We start from the raw sequence: 17453 nt of genomic DNA on the forward strand, positions 1-17453 counted from the left end.
TGGGACCCTTATTTAAGAAACGATGAGCTGACGTCGGAGAGGGTTCTGACGAGGTTTAGGAAAATAATTATGGGAAAGAAAGGTTTATCATATGAGGAGGAGCATCCTCACTGAAACCTATTGAGTGTTGAAAGGCCTAAATAGAGTGGATGTGAAGAGGATGTCTCCTTTGGTGGGAAGTCTAGGACTAGAGGGCACAGCCTCAGAATAGAGCGACGTCCATTTTAAATGTAGATGCGGAGGAATTTCTTTAGCCAGAGAGTGGTGAATCTGTGGAATTCGTTGCCACAGGCAGCTGTCGAGACCACGTCATTGGGTGTATTTAAGGTGGAAATTTATAGGTTCTTGATTAGTCAGGGCATGAAAGTTTGTGGGAGATGGCAGGAAAATGGAACTGAGAGGGAAATAGATCAGCCATGATGAAATGGTGGAGCAAGCTTGATGGGCCAAATGGACTAATCTACTCCCATTTTGTCTGGTCTGATGGAATCCAAAATAAACTCTATGGTATAGAGAAGCAATCATGAAGTCAGATAGTTACTGAGATGGGGTTTCTGCAGTGCTAGCTTCCAAATGAAGCCATTGAAAGCTGATTTTACAGAAACGACAACGTTTAAGATGATATTGGTATGGATGAGCTTCCTGTGGTAAAAATCATTGACGTGGACTTAAATGCAAGCTTGATCATAAAAGTGTCAGCAGGTGATAGCAAAACTGGTAGCGTGGTTAATATTTAGGAAGAAGGTTTAAGGCAGCCTCAAGATATTGATGGGAATGTCAGTTGAGAGAAACAAAATGGCGAATGAAATCCAATTGAAAGAATTTTGGGTAAGAAGATTCAGAAAGGCAAGATATTATACAAAAGCTGGAAGAATACCAAGTGAAATAGAAGAAAATAATGAACTGGAATATGTGCCTGCTGATCCCTTAAGGTGGGACAATTGGTAGATCAAGCATTTCAGGATGAATATGCAATTTTTCTCCTGCTGGCTTAGGTGTTGGAGATAAGAGCAGGATTTCATGCCACACTGTTTATTATTTAGGACACCAAAAGAGACTGGTCACCGCATTACTGAAAGAAGTGTGACAGCACTAGAAAGGTGTGGAAGCACTTCATGAGGGTATTGCTGAGGTGGTGATTAACAGTTACAAGGTAGGACTGGGCAGATTGGGTCTCTTTGGAGCAGAACAGATAGGAAGATTTCAGCGAGCTACACAAAATTATGAGAGGCCTGAGCAAGGTGAATAGGAAGTGCCAAACTCCTTTTGCTGAGAGATCAAATGTAGGTGACATAGATTTTTAAATAATTGGTAAAGCGATTCAATGGGAGCTGAGAATTTACTTTTTCCTTAAGATTCCTCAGTATATTCTGGAGCTCACTGACAGAAAGGTTAGTAGAGACAGAAACTCTCATCATATTTAACAATATCTTGAGGAGCACTTGAAAAGCTGGACTTTACTAAGCTGCATACAACTTTTTTGGGGGCCAGTCATGGACATTGTGGGCTGAATGGCCTCCTTCTGCGATATAAGTGTCCGTGACTGTCTATAGACGATTGATAAGAAGAGGTTTGTATTATAAGTTTACTGAATGTTTGAAGTCCCAAAAACTTTACAGTGTTTAGGAGGAGGAAATATCAGCAGAAGTTCCAACTGCAGTGCTGACATTACCTACATTAGAAATGGAAGAGGTTCTGTAAATGCTGGAAATCTTGAGCAACACACACAAAGGGCTGGATGAATTCAGCAAGTCAGGAAGCAACTACGGAGGGGAGTAAACAGTCAACATTTTGGGCCAAGAGCCTTCAACAGCACTGGAAATGAAGGGGGAAGAATCCAGAGTATGTAGGTGGGTTGGGGAGGAAGGATACAAGCTATCAGGTGATGGGTGGGTGGGAGAGGACAGATGATAGGTGGAAGAGGCAACAACCTGATGAAGAAGGAATCTGATAGGAAAGAACAGTGGACTGTGGAAGAAAGGCAAGGTGAAGGGGTGCCAGGAGGAGATGATGAGCAGGTGAAGTGAGGAGAAAGGGTAAAAGGGGATTAAGGATGGGGAATGGAAAAATAGGGAAGGGGGAGGGTGGAGAAATTCATGCGATGAATGTTCATGACTTCATTTTGGAGGCTGCCCAGAAGGGTTATGAGGTGTTGCTCTTCCGTCCTGAGTGTGGTCTCATTGTTACAGGACAGAATACTGTGGACCAAAATGTCAGAATGGAAATGGGAAGGTGGATGTTGCAGGCAAAGTTGATGAAATTAATGAGCTCTGTATGAGGGCAGGAAGCAGCACTAATCAGCCATCAATGTATCGGAGAAAGTTTGTGAGCATTCCCAGTGTAAGTTTGGAACATGGATAAAAGGGCAGGTATTGCTAGGACCCATGTGGGTATCCATTGCTACACCTTGAGTTTAGAGTAAGTGGAGAGGAGCCAAAAAGAAAAGAGAAATTGTTGAGATGAGGAGCAATTCTGTCAGATAGAGGAGGGGAGTGGTGCAAGAGTACTTGTTAGGTCTGTTGTCCAGAAAAAATGTGAAGAGCTTTAGGGCTTTCCTGATAGGGTATAGAAGTGTACAGGGACTAGACATCCATAGTGATCAGGATTATGTAAGCTTAAAAGTGATTTAAGTGAGCAAGAGCCTGCGAACTTTCATGGATGTAGTTAGGAAAGGACTGAACCAAGGTGTTCAAATAGGACAGGTAATGCCAGCAGGTTCAATAACCTGATTTAAATGGCTGGCTCTGTTATAGGGGTCAAACTGGGCACACTGGAGGCTGTGGTAGATTTCCTATGGAAAATCCTGGCAAATCTGGACAATGTTTCTCACCCTCTGCATGCCATTTTGGCTGAACAGAGGAGCACTTTTAGTAATAGGCCAAGATAACTGCACTACTCCAAAGAGTGCTATATGAGGTCATTCTTACCCTCGGCCTTTATAATGAGTCAACCTATAGCTGGGGAAGTGATGACCTCCTTTTAGACTGTTCAAGGTAACTTACTTTTTATTCTTTCTACTTCTCTTCTAATATTTGTACATCTGTGCATCTGTAATGTTATTGTAACATTGAAATTCCTTTGGGATCAATGAAGTATTTGTCTATCTATTTACTGCAGTATCTCCCTTTTCTGCAGGTTTGATGATGAAGTTAGGATTGGTGTGGAGAGAGTGGAGGTCAATGAAATCAGAGAGGGTAAGGTTCAAATGGGAGAGAGGAGTGCTGAACTTGAGATGGTTGTTATCTTGTTGGCAGTTAGAGATGGAAAGATCCATAGCAGGCAGAAGACCAAAGCGGGGTGTCCAGGAAGAGGAGTACGGTTGAAGGAGTGACAAGGAGTCACTGGTGGGGAGAGGGAGTGGGGGATCCTTGTCAAAGCTATAGCTTTGGCGACAGAGGCGATGGAGAAAGAGCGCAGCAGCATTGAGGCGTGAGGCGCTGGTGCAGGAGGTCAGAGATAAGGCCCTCACTGAGGACAAAATGTTCTGCCTCAGAGAGGGGATGTTTGGAGGGGAGGGTGAAGATACAGCAGGGATTAGAGCTTGGGTCGGGGAGGATACTGGGTTGGAGGGATCAGAGAAAGGGAAAGGTTTTGGGTGGGAGGAAGATGAGGTCTCAGGGAAATGAAGGGTAAAATTGGGAAAGACCCTGAGAAATCTGATCTTGGTGTGGAGTAATGGTGGAAGAAGAATGTTAAGTTTTAAATTTCAAAATATTAAGCTGATTTAAAGGAAGATATGGGAGTTTGAAATGTAGGCCAAACTTTGTGTTTACTTTAAGTACGGCACATGTGTATCCTGTGGTAGAGTGATGATGTATACAATTCATTTATTTATACATTTAACCTATAACGTATTATTTAAAGGAGGTTATATATAACTCACAAGATCACTCAAATGTTACTGAAACATTAAATACACAGCAAAGCGCAGCCAATGGACCCAGCAGCAATGAGAAAGATCTTGGCCTGGGGGAAATCAGAGACCGAGACAGTGGTATCCATGGACTTAAAGCAGCTGGAACTGGAGATGGAGGCAGCTGGATTCGCAGCTTGCAGGAGGCCAAGGTCGAAGTCTGAGTTGGAGATGGCAGGGGTCATAGTCTGGAGACAGGTGATCACCTGATCCCTCCTGGACACAAGGAAGGAGAAAAAAAACAGCCATTGAAGGGATGGATATGGTAGAGGACGATGTGTTGAAGAGGTACGTATCAGGTGGTGGAGAGTGAGGCATGGAACTGTTGCAGAAAAAGAGACAGAGGCAGGTCCTGTAGGTATCTCCGCATAGCGGTGACAGTGTCACATGGAATTCAGAGGGAGAAGTGGCGGGAAAACTGCCAATTGAACTCAATACCTAGGGTTTGTCTATTATCTCAGAGTTTCTGAATTGGCCTTAGTGTATCCGCCTCTACCACCATCCCTGGTAGGGTGTTCCATGCACACACTAATCACATTCCCCTCTCATTCCCCCAATGCTTTCCTCCAAAATATGTTTCCTCATACTAGCCATTTCTGCCCTCAGAAAAATGATCTCTGGCTATCTCACTCAATCTAGGCCTCTTATCATCTTGTACGCCTCTATCACATCACCTCTCATCCTCCTTCATTCCAAAGAGTAAAACTCTAGCTTGCTCAACCTGTTCTCATTAGGCATGCTCTCTAATCCGGGCAGTGTCCTGATCAACCTGCTCAGCCCCCTCTCTAAAGCTTCTACATCCTTTCTATAATGAGACAACCAGAACTGAACACAATATTCCCAGTGTGGTCTAGCCAGAGTTTTATAGAGCTGTAACATTAATATCAGAATGAGCTATTCAAGAGCAAAAAGATTTGTTTGCTTTATCAACTACACAAAAGCATTTGATAAAGTGAAGCACAATAAGTTATTTGAAATATTACAGGAAACTCTAGATCTAGATTTGAAAGACCGCTGCCTAATCAGAAATCTGTACTGGGAAGAAACTGCCGCTGTAAGAATAGATGGAGAAGCGAGTCAGTTTACGAAAATTGAGAGAGGCGTTAGACAAGGGTGTGTTTTCCCCCCCTGATTTGTTTAATGTGTACAGTGAAACAATATTACAAAAAATAAGAGACATCCATGGGAATCAAAGTTGGTGGGGGAAACATCAATAATTTCAGATATTCAGATGACACTATTAATTGCAAGTACAGAGGAAGAACTACAAAACTTAATTGATACAGTTGTTGAGGAAAATGCAAACATGGGTCTATCTATCAATTGCAAAAAGACAGAATGTACGGGGATATCCAAAAAGAAAGAGATTCCTATCTGCAGGCTGAGAATAAACAGGGAGGACATAAAACAAGTACAGAACTCTTGCTACTTAGGAAGCTGGGTGACATCAGATGGCGGGTGTTACATGGACATCAAAAGAAGAACAGGGATGGCAAAAGACACCTTTACGAGAATGAAGAGTATACTGACCAACACTAAACTAGGCATGACAACCCACCTCAGAACACTGAAATGTTACGTTTATCCAGTTATGTTATATGGCTCAGAATGTTGGACAATATCTAGTAACATGAGGAAATGAATTGAAGCAGCAGAGATGTGGTTTTTCAGGAGGATGCAAAGAATATCATGGATGAAACGAATATCTAACAAGGATGTCATGAACAGAGCAAGCACAAACAGAGAAATAATGTATGAGATCATGAAAAGGCAATGTAACTTCATTGGACATGTGATTAGGAAAGAGGACTTAGAATGCACGGTAATTATGGGAAAGATTGAAGGGAAGAAAGCAAGAGGAAGGAAAAGACAAATGATGGAGACAACAGCCAGAGAACTGGAAATGAATACCAATGAATTGATCCACTTGACCCGAATCAGGAGTGTGTGGGCCATGGCAGTCAAAGCTCAAACCGGGCATGGCACCTGATGATGATGATGATGAACATTACATTGCAGCTCATAAACCCAATCCCACAACTAATGGCAACATACCACACACCTTCTTAACAACCCTATTAACCTGCACATCAGCTTTGAGTGATCTATCGATGTGGACCCCGAGATCCTTTTGTTTCTCCACACTGCGAAGGCGCCTGCCATTAGCCCTGTATTCTGTCTTCCAATCTGACCTGCCAAAGTGAATAACTTCACACTTTTCAGAGTTGAGCTCCATCTGCCTCATCTCAGCTCAGCTCTGTATCCTGTCAATGTCCTATGATAACCTACAATAACCTTCTACGTGGTCCACAACTCCACCAACCAATGTGTCATCTGCAAACTTACTAATCCACCCTTCCACTTACTCATTCTCACAAAGAGCAGGGGTCTCAGAAAAGATCTGTGTGGAACATCAATAGTCACCAACCTCTAGGAAGAATATACTCCACCTACAACCATCCTCTGCCTTCTATGGGCAATCCAATTCTGAATCTACATTGTCAAGTTGCCCTGGATCCCATATCCCTCATGACTTTCTGAATCAGCCGACCATGGGGAACCTTATCAAATGCCTTCCTAAAATCTATATACATCACATCCATTGCTCTACTTTCATCAACGTGCTTTCTGACATCCTTAAAGAATTCAATCAGGCTCGAGAGGCGTGACCTGCCCCTCACAAAGGCTTGCTGATTATTGCTAAAATGACTACACCTCCAAATTCTCATAAATCCTGAATCTAAGCATCTTCTCTAATAATTTCTCCACCACTGAAACAAGAACTCACTGGTCTATAATTCCCAGCGATATCTCTAATCCCTTTATTGAAGGATACCAATCGCTGCCTTCCACTTAACTGGCACTGCTTTATGGCCAGTGAGGATGTAAAGATCACCACCAAAGGCACAGCAATCTCTTCCCTTGTTTCCCTTGGTAACCTGGAGTATATCCCATTTGGTCCCAGTGATTTATTTATCCTAATGTTTTTGAAATCTTCCAGCATATCCTCTTTCTTAACACTGAATGTTCCTGTTCTTTGCAGTCATTACAAATATTGAAGTCCCTCTCACTGGTGAATTCTAAAGCCAAGTATTCATTAAGGACCTCCCCTCCCTCCACCTGTTCGAGGCCCATGTTCCCTCTACTATCCCTGATTGGTATTACTCTCACTCTAGTCATTCTCCTGTTCTTCACATACATTCACATAGAACAGCTTGGGGTTTTCCTTAATTCTACTCACAAAGGACTTCCCTTGTCCCCTTCTACCTCTCTTAAGTCCATTCTTCAGCTCCTTTCTAGTGACCTTGTAACTATCTAGAGCCCTGTCTGATCCTTGCTACTTAAACCTTAAGTATGCTTCTTTCTTCCTTTTGACTAGATGTTCCTCATCTCTTGTTAGCCATGGTCCCTTCCCCCTAGTATCCTTTCTCTGCCTCAATAGACCAAACTATCCTGTTGTGCACTTCCCTGCATACACCTGATTCCATGTCCCCACTCTCCTAATTAAATACATTCCCATACCATCTGCTCCTATGCCTCTCCAAGGTTATAGCAGAGGTCAGGGAGTTATGGACACTCTCTCCAAAATGCTTACCCACTGAGAATTCTAACAGCTGACCTGGGTCATTGCTTAGCACCAGATCCAATATGATCTATCTTTCTGTTGGTTCATCTTCATAATGTGTCAGGGATGTTCCCTGACACACCTAACAAATTCTCCCCCAGCTAAACCTTTTGCACTATGAAGATGCCTATCTAGATTAGGGAAGTTGAAGTCCCCCATGACACCCTGTTATTTTAAGATCATAAGACCATAAGATATAGCAGCAGAAGTAGGCTATTCGGCCCATCAAATCTGCATCAATCATGGGCTGATCCAATTCTTCCAGTCATGCCCACTCCCATGCTTTCACTCCATACCCTTTGATGCTGTGGCTAATCAAGAACCTATCTATCTCTGCCTTAAATACACCAAATAACTTTGCCTCCAAAGCTGCTCATGGCAACAAATTCCACAGATTTACCACCTTCTGACTAAAGTAATTTCTCCGCATCTCAATTCTAAAAGATTGTCCTTCAAGCCTGAAGTCATGCCCTCTTGTCCTAGAATCCCCTACCATGGGAAATAACTTTGCCATATCTAATCTGTTCAGGCCCTTTAACACTTGGAATGTTTCTATGAGATCCCCCTTATTCTCCCGAACTCCAGGGAATACAGCCCAAGAGCTGCCAGACATTCCACATACAGTGACCCTTTCATTCCTGAAATCATTCTCGTGAATCTCCTCTGGACCTTCTCCAATGTCAGTATATCCTTTCTAGAATAAGGAGCCCAAAACTGCACAATATCCTTTCTAAAGTAAGGAACTGCACAGTTTTGCACAATCTGCCATCCGATCTGATCTTCGGTGTTTCTGTTGCTTTCAAAGTCTATAGAATACCCTCAGTAGAGTGATTCTACTTGCCTGTTTCTGACTTCCACCCATACTGACTTAGTAGACAATTCCTCCAAGATATTCTCCCTTTCTGCACTGTGCCACTACTTCTGATCAGCAATTCTACTCCCCCACCTCTTTTAATTAGCCCTATCCCTTTTGAAACATCTATACCCTGGAACATCCAGCAGCTATTCCTGACCTTGTGACAGCCAAGTCTCTGTAATGTAGAGTACATTGTAGTTCCATATACTGACTGATGCTCTAAGTTTATTACACTTGTTTCTGATACACCTTGCATTAAAATAGAAACACTTCAACCATCCCATTGACTACAATTTTGTCCCATCAGCTGCTTATGTGACCATAAGACCATAAGATAGAATCAAGCCACTTGGACCGTCGAGTGTGTTCTGCCATTCAGTCATGGCAGGACTTTTTTACTCCTCCTCAGCCCCACTCCCCGGCCTTCTCCCTATAACCTTTGATGCCATGTCCAGTCAAGAATCTATCAAGCTCTTCCTGAAATAAACCCAAAGACCGGGCCTCCGCAGCAGCCTGTGGTAATAAATTCCACAAGGTCACCATTCTCTGGCTAAAGGAATTTCTCTGCATCCCTGTTTTAAAAAGTCGCCCCTCTTTCTTGAGGATGTGCCCTCTTGTCCTAGACTCCCCCATCATGAGAAACATCCTTCCCGTCAACATTTGGCACCCTGCTAGCATCTTCCAAGGAGAAGAGTGATGCAAAATACTCATTTAGTTCATCTGCCATCTCCTTAGCCCCCATTATTATTTCCCTGGCCTAATTTTCTATTGGTCCTATATCCACTCCTATTTCTCTTTTATTTTTTACATACTTGAAAAAGTTTTTACTATCCACTTTGATATTGTTCTCGCTTGCTTTCATATTTTATCTTTTCTTAATGATTCTTTTAGTTGCTCTCTGTAGGGTTTTAAAAGGTTTCAATCCTCTGTCCTCTCACTAATTTTTCCTTTGTTATATGCCCTCTCTATTGGTTTTACTGTAGTTTTGAATTCCCTTGTCAGCCACGGTTGTACTATTTTGCTATTTAAGTATTTATTCACTTTTGGAATACATCTATCTGGCACCTTCCTCATTTTTCTCAGAAGCTCACGCCATTGCTGCCCCCTTGTTATCCCTGCTAGCAGCTCCTTCCAATTTATTTTGGCCAGCTCCTCCTTTCATACCACTGTAATTTCCTTTGCTCCACTGAAATATTGCTATGTTAGACTTTACTTCCTCCTAATAAAATTACCAATTGAACTCAATCATATTGTGATCACTGCCTCCTGAGGATTCTTTTATCTTAAGCTCCCTAATCACCTCTGGTTCATTACATAAACCCAATCCAGTATAGCTAATCCTCTAGTAGGCTCAATGACAAACTGCTCTAAAAAACCTTTTTGTAGGCATTCAACAAACTTACTCTCTTGAGATCCATTTCCAACTTGATTTTCCCAATCGACCTGCACATTGAAATCTTCCGTGACTATCATAACATTGGCCTTTTGACACACCGTCTCTATTTCCTGTTGTAATCTGTGGCCCACATCCCAGCTTCTGCTAGGAGGCCTGTATATAACTGCCATCAGGGTCCTTTTTACCCTTGCAGTTTCTTAATTCAACCCACAAGGATTCAACATCTTCCAGTTCTATGTCACATCTTTCTACTGATTTGATGCCATTCTTTACAAGCAAAAGCCACGCCATCCCCTCTGCTTACCTTCCCATCCCTCCGATACAACGCGTAGCCTTGGACATTCAGCTCCCAACTACAACCAATCTTCAGCCATGATTCAGTGATGGCCACAACATTATACTTGACAATCTGTAATAGATTTGTTACAGTCTCTCTTAATGCCCAAAATACCAATTGCCCCATCTTCTGACGTATTACTCTGGCTTGCAACCTCCTGCCAAGCTAGTTTAAAGCCTTCACAACAGCTCTAGCAAATCTGCCCACAGAGTCTTGGTCTCCCTCAAGTTCATGTGCAATCTGGCCTTTTCGTACAGGTCATACCTTCCCTAGAAGACATCCCAATGATCCATTAATTGTGCCATTGGACTGAGTTGTTGGACAATCAATTGTCCGGTCTGCGTAAAACGAGATACCTTCTAATCAGGAAGGCGATTGAGATTTAAAAAGCAGAGCTTTGCAGCAGTTTGCTCTGAGTTGGACAATCAACGTCAGGGCTGCGTAAAAAGAGCTGCCTTTGAATCAGGATGGCAATCAAGATTTTAATGGCAGAACTTTGCAGCGGTTTCTCTGAGTTGCGGAGAGGCCATTCAGCAAGAGCGGTTCATTAGGTAATGAATATTACCCATGTAATCGGTGCCAATATGTACCTAGATACAAGAAATACAAGCAATGCAGGTGCAAGCAGAGAGGCCATTCTTTTGAGTGTTCTAGTCTTTAGAGTGGCTTTGGCTCATCAGGCTTGGGCAGGGTAAAGTATTTTGTAAGTTACTCTCTCTCTCTCTGTTCTTATTTGTTCATTCCTCATCTGTTAGGTGTTATGTACCCCGTAACTAGGTCACTTACCAGCAAAGATAGAGAGGTCCGTTGAAGTCTGATGGTATAATTTTTAACAGTATTTATTTATAAAGGGGCACAAAAATAAGATTAATACAAACATTCAGATAATATACGTCGTCAATACTCAATCTAAAAGCGTGGGAATAATAATAACCATCAATAAGAAACAGCTCGATCGTTTGTCTAGGGGATAATATATTGTCCGATGGAAATATAAAAGTCACTCAGTTCCTGCAGGCCTCAGCCTTTGGGGACCGCTGGGTTTTCACTTGTTGGAGAGAGAGAGATTGGTGAGAAAAGAAACTTGCCCGGGTCTTTTATGAAGCAAATCCGTTGAATCGGGGAAGTTGGTTCCCCGTGGTTAGTTCAAGTACATCGGTTCTGTGGTACCCGCCACCGGCTCCCAAGCAAGGGAACCGAATGCACGTGGCTTCCTTCAAATGGCTTCCCACTACTACGGGATCGTTAACGTTTCTTCTGGTGTGTCTGAAGGGGTTGTTCCCCCAGACCCTCTTTTATACTTCCTCACGGGGTCTCAGATGTCAATCAGGTTGGGATGATGCAATCTCTCTCTCAACCAGCCCTCTTTGCCCGAGGGCTTGCACGTAGCATAGTCCCCAATCCACAAACGTGGTCTCCAGGAGACAATGGTCAATGTCGCGTTATTTTGCATCGCCGGGGAACGAGGCATCCGGCACGTCTCTCTCTCCCATTTCCTGGGTCTACTGGCCACCCCCCCCCCCCCCCCCCCCGTGCTCTTGCGATTCTCACAAAGGAGTGAGCTGCGGGCACAACATAGGGCATAGTAGTTCAGAGAGAATGGCCCCAGGGGCAATGTTTTGTACTCTGTGTGGATGTGGGAAGTCTGAGAGAGATCCAGTCTCCTAGATAAACGCACCTGTACCAGGTGCAACATTGTACTTCCTGAGAGAACATATTAAGGAATTAGAGCTGCAGCTCGATGACCTTCGACTTATATGGGAGAATGAGGAGGCAATAGACAGGAGCTGCAGGGAGGTAGTCACTCCTAAATTGCAGGAGACAGGTAACTGGATGACTGTCAGGAGAAGAGGGGAAATGCACATCCAGTGCTGTACACTACAGGCCATTCCCCTCAATAATAATTAAACAGCTTTAGAAACTGTTGAAGAGGATGACCTATCAGGGGAGTCACAGTGACTGGGCCTCTGGCATTGAGTCTGGAGCTGTGGCTCAGAAGAACAGAGAGGTGAAGAGGACTGCAGTGTTGATAGGAGATTCCTTGGTCAGAGGAACGGAGACGAGGTTCTGTGGGTGCGATAGAGTCATCCAGATGATACGTTGCCTCCTTGATGTCAGGATCAGGGATGTCTCGAATTGGGTCCATGGCATTCTCAAGGGTGAGGGTGAGCAGCCAGAAGCCTTGGTACATATTGGCACCAATTACATAGGTAGACAAGATGAGGAGGTCCTGGAGAGAGATTTTAGGGAGCTAGGTAGAATGTAAAGAAACAGGAGCCCCAGGGTAGTAATGTGGATCGCTCTCTGCCTCGTGCTAGTGAGGGTAAGAGTAGGATAATTTGCTAGGTGTGGCTGAGGAACTGGTTCAGTGGGCAGAGGGTCGGATTTTGGATCATTAGGATCTGTTCTGGGGAACGTACAACCTGTACAAAAGGGGCAGGTTACATCTGAACCCAAAGGGGTCTAATATCCTTTCAGACAGGTTTATGCTAATTTGGTATATAAATGGGAACTTAAGTGATAGTGCTGAACATGAAGTAGTTGGTTTACAAAAATTTGCAGTTGAGCCTCCCAGCAAAGAGAGGCTGATGATGGGGCAAAATTACAGTCAACTGGATGAGTCGCAACATTAAAATCGGACAAAGGGCAAACGTAGTACTGAAGGTGTTATATTTGTATGCCTGCAATATACGGACTAAAGTAGATGAACTTGCAGCACTGTTACGAATTGGCATGTGTGATGTTGTAGTCTTCACTGAATTATGGCTGAAAGAAGATTATAGCAGGGAGCTTAATGTCCAAGGATACACATTGTATCAAAAGGACAGGCAGGTAGCCAGAAAGGCTGGTGATGCTCTGTTGATAAAAAGTGAAATCAAATCATTAAAAAGAGGTTACATACTGACCCACAAACAGTAGTAAGGACGTGGTCTACAAATTGCAACGGGAGATAGAAAATGCTTGCGGAAAGGACAATGTCATGGGGGATTTTAATACGCAGGTAGATTGGGAAAGTAAGGTTGGGGCCGAATCCCAAGGTGGGCTGGGGTGGAGTTTCCAGAATGCCCTCAAGATGGCTTTTTAGAGCAGCTCGTGGTTGAGCCCACAAAGGCAACAGCTATTCTGTGTGTTGGGTGTCATGCCATGAACCGGAATTGATTAGAGAGCTTAGGGACAAAGAACCCTAAGGAGAAAGTGATCGTAATATGATCGAGTTCATCTGGAATTTTGAGATGGAGAATCTAAAGTCAGATGTATCAGTATCCCAGTGGAGTGAAGGGAATTACAAAAGCTTGAGAGAGGAGCTGGCTAGAATTGATTGGAACGGGACACAGACAGTGATGACGGCAGAGCAGCAATGGCTGGAATTTCTGGAAGCAATTTGGAAGGTACAGGATATATACATCATAAAGAGGAAGAAGTATTTTAAAGGCAAGATAACACAATCATGGCTAACAAGAGAAATCAAACCCTATGTAAAAGCCAAAGAGAGGGCATATAATAAAGTAAAAATTAGTTAGAGGATTGGGATATTTTCAAATACCAACAGAATGCAACTAAAAAGTCATTGAGAAGGTAAAGATAGAATACAAAATGGAAGCTAGCCAGTAACATTAAAGAAGATACCAAAAGTTTCTTCAGATACATAAAGTGTAAAAGAGAGGCAAGAGTGGATATTGGACCACTGGAATATAATGCTGGAGAGGTAATAATGGGGGACAAGGAAATTGCAGATAAACTAAATAAGTATTTTGCATCAGTCTGTGGAAGACACTAGGAATATGGTGGAAGTTCCATGTGTTGGGGTAATGAAGTGTGTAAATTTATCATTACTAGGGAGAAGGTTCTTGAGGAACTGCAAAGTTTGAAGGTAGATAAATCAGACCAGATGGCTTACACCCCAGAGTTCTGTATGATTGTGGAAGCATTAGTAATGACCTTTGAAGAATCACTAGATTCTGGAATGGTTCTGGAAGAATGGAAAATTGCAAATGTCACTCCACTCTTCAAGAAGGGAGAGAGGCAGAAACTACAGGTCACTTTGTCTGACCTCAGTGGTTGGGAAGATTTTGGGGTCTATTATTAAGGATGAGGTCTCAGGGTATTTGGAAGCACATGCCAAAATAGGTCACAGTCAGCATGGTTTCCTTAAGGGAAAATCTTGCCTGACAAATCTGGTAGAATTCTTTGAAGAAATGACAAATAGGATAGACAAAGAAGAGTCGGTTGATGTTGTGTACTTGGATTTTCAGAAGACCTTTGACAAGGTGACCCACATGGGGCTGTTTAACAAATTAAGAGCCCTTGGTATTACAGGAAAGGTTCTAGTATGGATAAAGCAGTGGCTGATTGGCAGGAGGAAAGAGAGCCTTTCCTGGCTGGCAACCGGTGATTAGTGGTGTTCCACAAGGGTTTGTGTGGGGACCAACTCTTTTTATGCTATATGTTAATGATTTGGATGATGGAATTGATGCCTTTGTTGCATAGTCTGCAGATGATAGGGAAGCAGGTGGAGGGGCAGGTAGTATTAAGGAATTAGAGAGGATACAGAAAGAATTCGATAATGGGCTATGGTCCAGGTGTGGGTTGATAGAACTGGCAGTTTGATGCACCATCAATAACTCCCTGAGACATGAGGCGAGATATAGGCTTTTATTGACTGGAAGAAAGAACAAGCAGCAATTGACTACCATGCTACATCCTGGAGACTGAGGGCAGGTCTCAGGCCCCAATCACCTTTATACCGGGGTCTGTGGGAGGAGCCACAGGAGCAGTCAGCGGGGGGGCATGTCCGACAGGTATATGTAGTTTACCACACAGTTTGAGGCAGACTTGTGGTCCAAAGGGCCTTTTTCTGTACTGTAGCACTCTATAACTCTTTGATTTTCTTTGAGTAAAGACATGTGAGATGATATGCTTTCTCTGCAGCCTCTTCTCCAGTTCAGACATTAAACTCTCTTTTCTTTCAGGTGTAAATGACAATTGTTGAATTTAAAGAACTTAGAAATAACTTGAAATGAAAAGCTAGAAAACAAACCTTCTAGATGCTGGAAATCTGAAATAAAATACAAAATGTTGGAAGTGCTCATCAGGTCAGGCTTAGAGCTAATGTTTCCAGTTGTTGACCTTGTATGAATACGGAGCAGAAGTTAGAAATTAAATACTCTCACTGGTCATTTTGCAGGAGTCACCTCCTGTACCTAATAAAGTGACCATTGAGTGTATGTAAACACGAGGAAATCTGCAGATGCTGGAAATTCAAGCAACACACACAAAATGCTGGTGGAACACAGCAGGCCAAACAGCACCTATAGGAAGAAGTACAGTCAACATTTCGGGCAGAGACTCTTCATCAGGACTAACTGAAAGAAAAGACAGTAAGAGATATGAAAGTGGGAGGGGGAGAGGGAGATCCAAAATGATAGGAGAAGACAGGAGGGGGAAGGATGAAGCCAAGAGCTGGAAAAGCTGACTGGCAAAAGGGATACACAGCTGGAGAAGGGAAAGGTTCATGGGATGGGAGGCCTAGGGAGAAAGAAAGGGGGAGGGGAGCACCAGAGGGAGATGGAGAACAGGCAAGTGATTGTGAGAGGAGCAGAGAGAGCAAAAAAGGGAGAGAGAAGAAAAAGAGAGGGGGGGGAATAATAAATAAATAGATAGATAAATAAATAATTGATGGGGTAAGAAAGGGAAGAGGGGCATTAACAGAAGTTAGAGAAATCAATATTCATGCCATCAGGTTGGAGACTACACAGACGGAATATCAGGTGTTGTTCCTCCAACTTGAGTGTGGCTTCATCTTGACAGTAGAGGAGGCCAAGGATATGTACATGGTCTTCTGCTGCCCTAGACTGCTGCACTGCTGCATGGTCTTCTGCTGCACTTCAAGATTCGATGTATTGTAAATTCAGGGATGCTCTTCTACACACCACTCTTGTAATACGTGGTAACTTGAATTACTGTTGCCTTCCTGTCAACTTGAACCAGTTTGGCCATTATCCTCTGACCTTTCTCATTAACCAGGTGTTTTCATTCACAGAACTGCCACTCTGTGGTGAACTACAGATACCTGTCTGGACACCCCCCCCCCCCCTGCTGACTGCTCCTGGGCTCCTCCCACAGACCCCGGTATAAAGGCGATTGAGGCCTGAGCCTGGCCTCTCAGTCTCCAGGATGTAGCATGGTGGTAAATTGCTGCTTGTTCTTTCTTCCAGTCAATAAAAGCCGATATCTTGCCTCACGTCTCAGAGAGTTATTGATGGTGCATCACACTCACTAGATGTTTTTTACACTGTTTTCTGTAAACTTGAGACACTGTTGTACATTAAATCCGAGGAGATTAGCAGTTTCTGAGATACTCAAACCACCCCATCCGGCACCAGCAATCATTCCACAGTCAAAGTCATTTAGATCACCTTTCTTGTCCATTCTGATGTTTGGTCTGAACCTCTTGACCATGACTGCATGCTTTGATGCATTGAGTTGCTGCCACATGATTGGTTGATTAGATACAGTGGATTCCAGTAAATTGTTCCATCAGTTAATAGGGGCAGCCATTAATTTTGGGTCAACTCTTAAAGAACAAAAACAAAATGAGAAAATAGCTGGGATTCTTGTTGTTTATTTGGGACACTATGCTGCTTAATTGGGGCAGGGGACTTGCCAAACAGTGTTTAACTAGCGCCAGTTGCGTAGACATCTGGTGGTCGATTAAACACTACACCATGCTTAAAGCTAACAGTTTTTAAATAGTGTCACTTGCGTGTTTGTGTTCAAAAAGCACAGATATTTGTCGCTGATTGTTGGTGAGTAATAAACAGAAAGACAATTCAGAACTGTTTTGTTCACTGTAGTTTCAAGCATCCAGGTTTGGAGATGCCAGAAATGGCCATGAGCGAAAATGAAATAATTTCACAACTTCAACATGTTAGGAACTTTGAAGAATTTAAAGTTGTTGACAATCATCTTGAATGTTACAATGAAAATGAAGATTTGGAGGATGTAATCATCAAAACCACTGTTTGAAGGCAGTCCACTATCTGCAATCAACTGAACATGTCAGCATACACTGAATGAATTCTCCATCGATAACTATAAAAAAGTAATACACAGTTTTATAGTACTGTAGCAGTTTTGGTAGTGTTTTAATTTATTCTGTATTTCATTTAAATACACAATCTGTTATTCAGTTAAATGGTGGTTTGTTTTTTATTAGTTTTTTATACATTTTCTACATCGCTACAGATTAAAAAAACCCAGATCGAAATGAAGAGCATTAATACAGTGCAAAAATAAACATACAATAATAATAGAATACAAAAGAAG

This window comes from Hypanus sabinus, chromosome 10 (genome assembly GCF_030144855.1).
Source record: "Hypanus sabinus isolate sHypSab1 chromosome 10, sHypSab1.hap1, whole genome shotgun sequence".
NCBI lineage: Eukaryota > Metazoa > Chordata > Chondrichthyes > Myliobatiformes > Dasyatidae > Hypanus > Hypanus sabinus.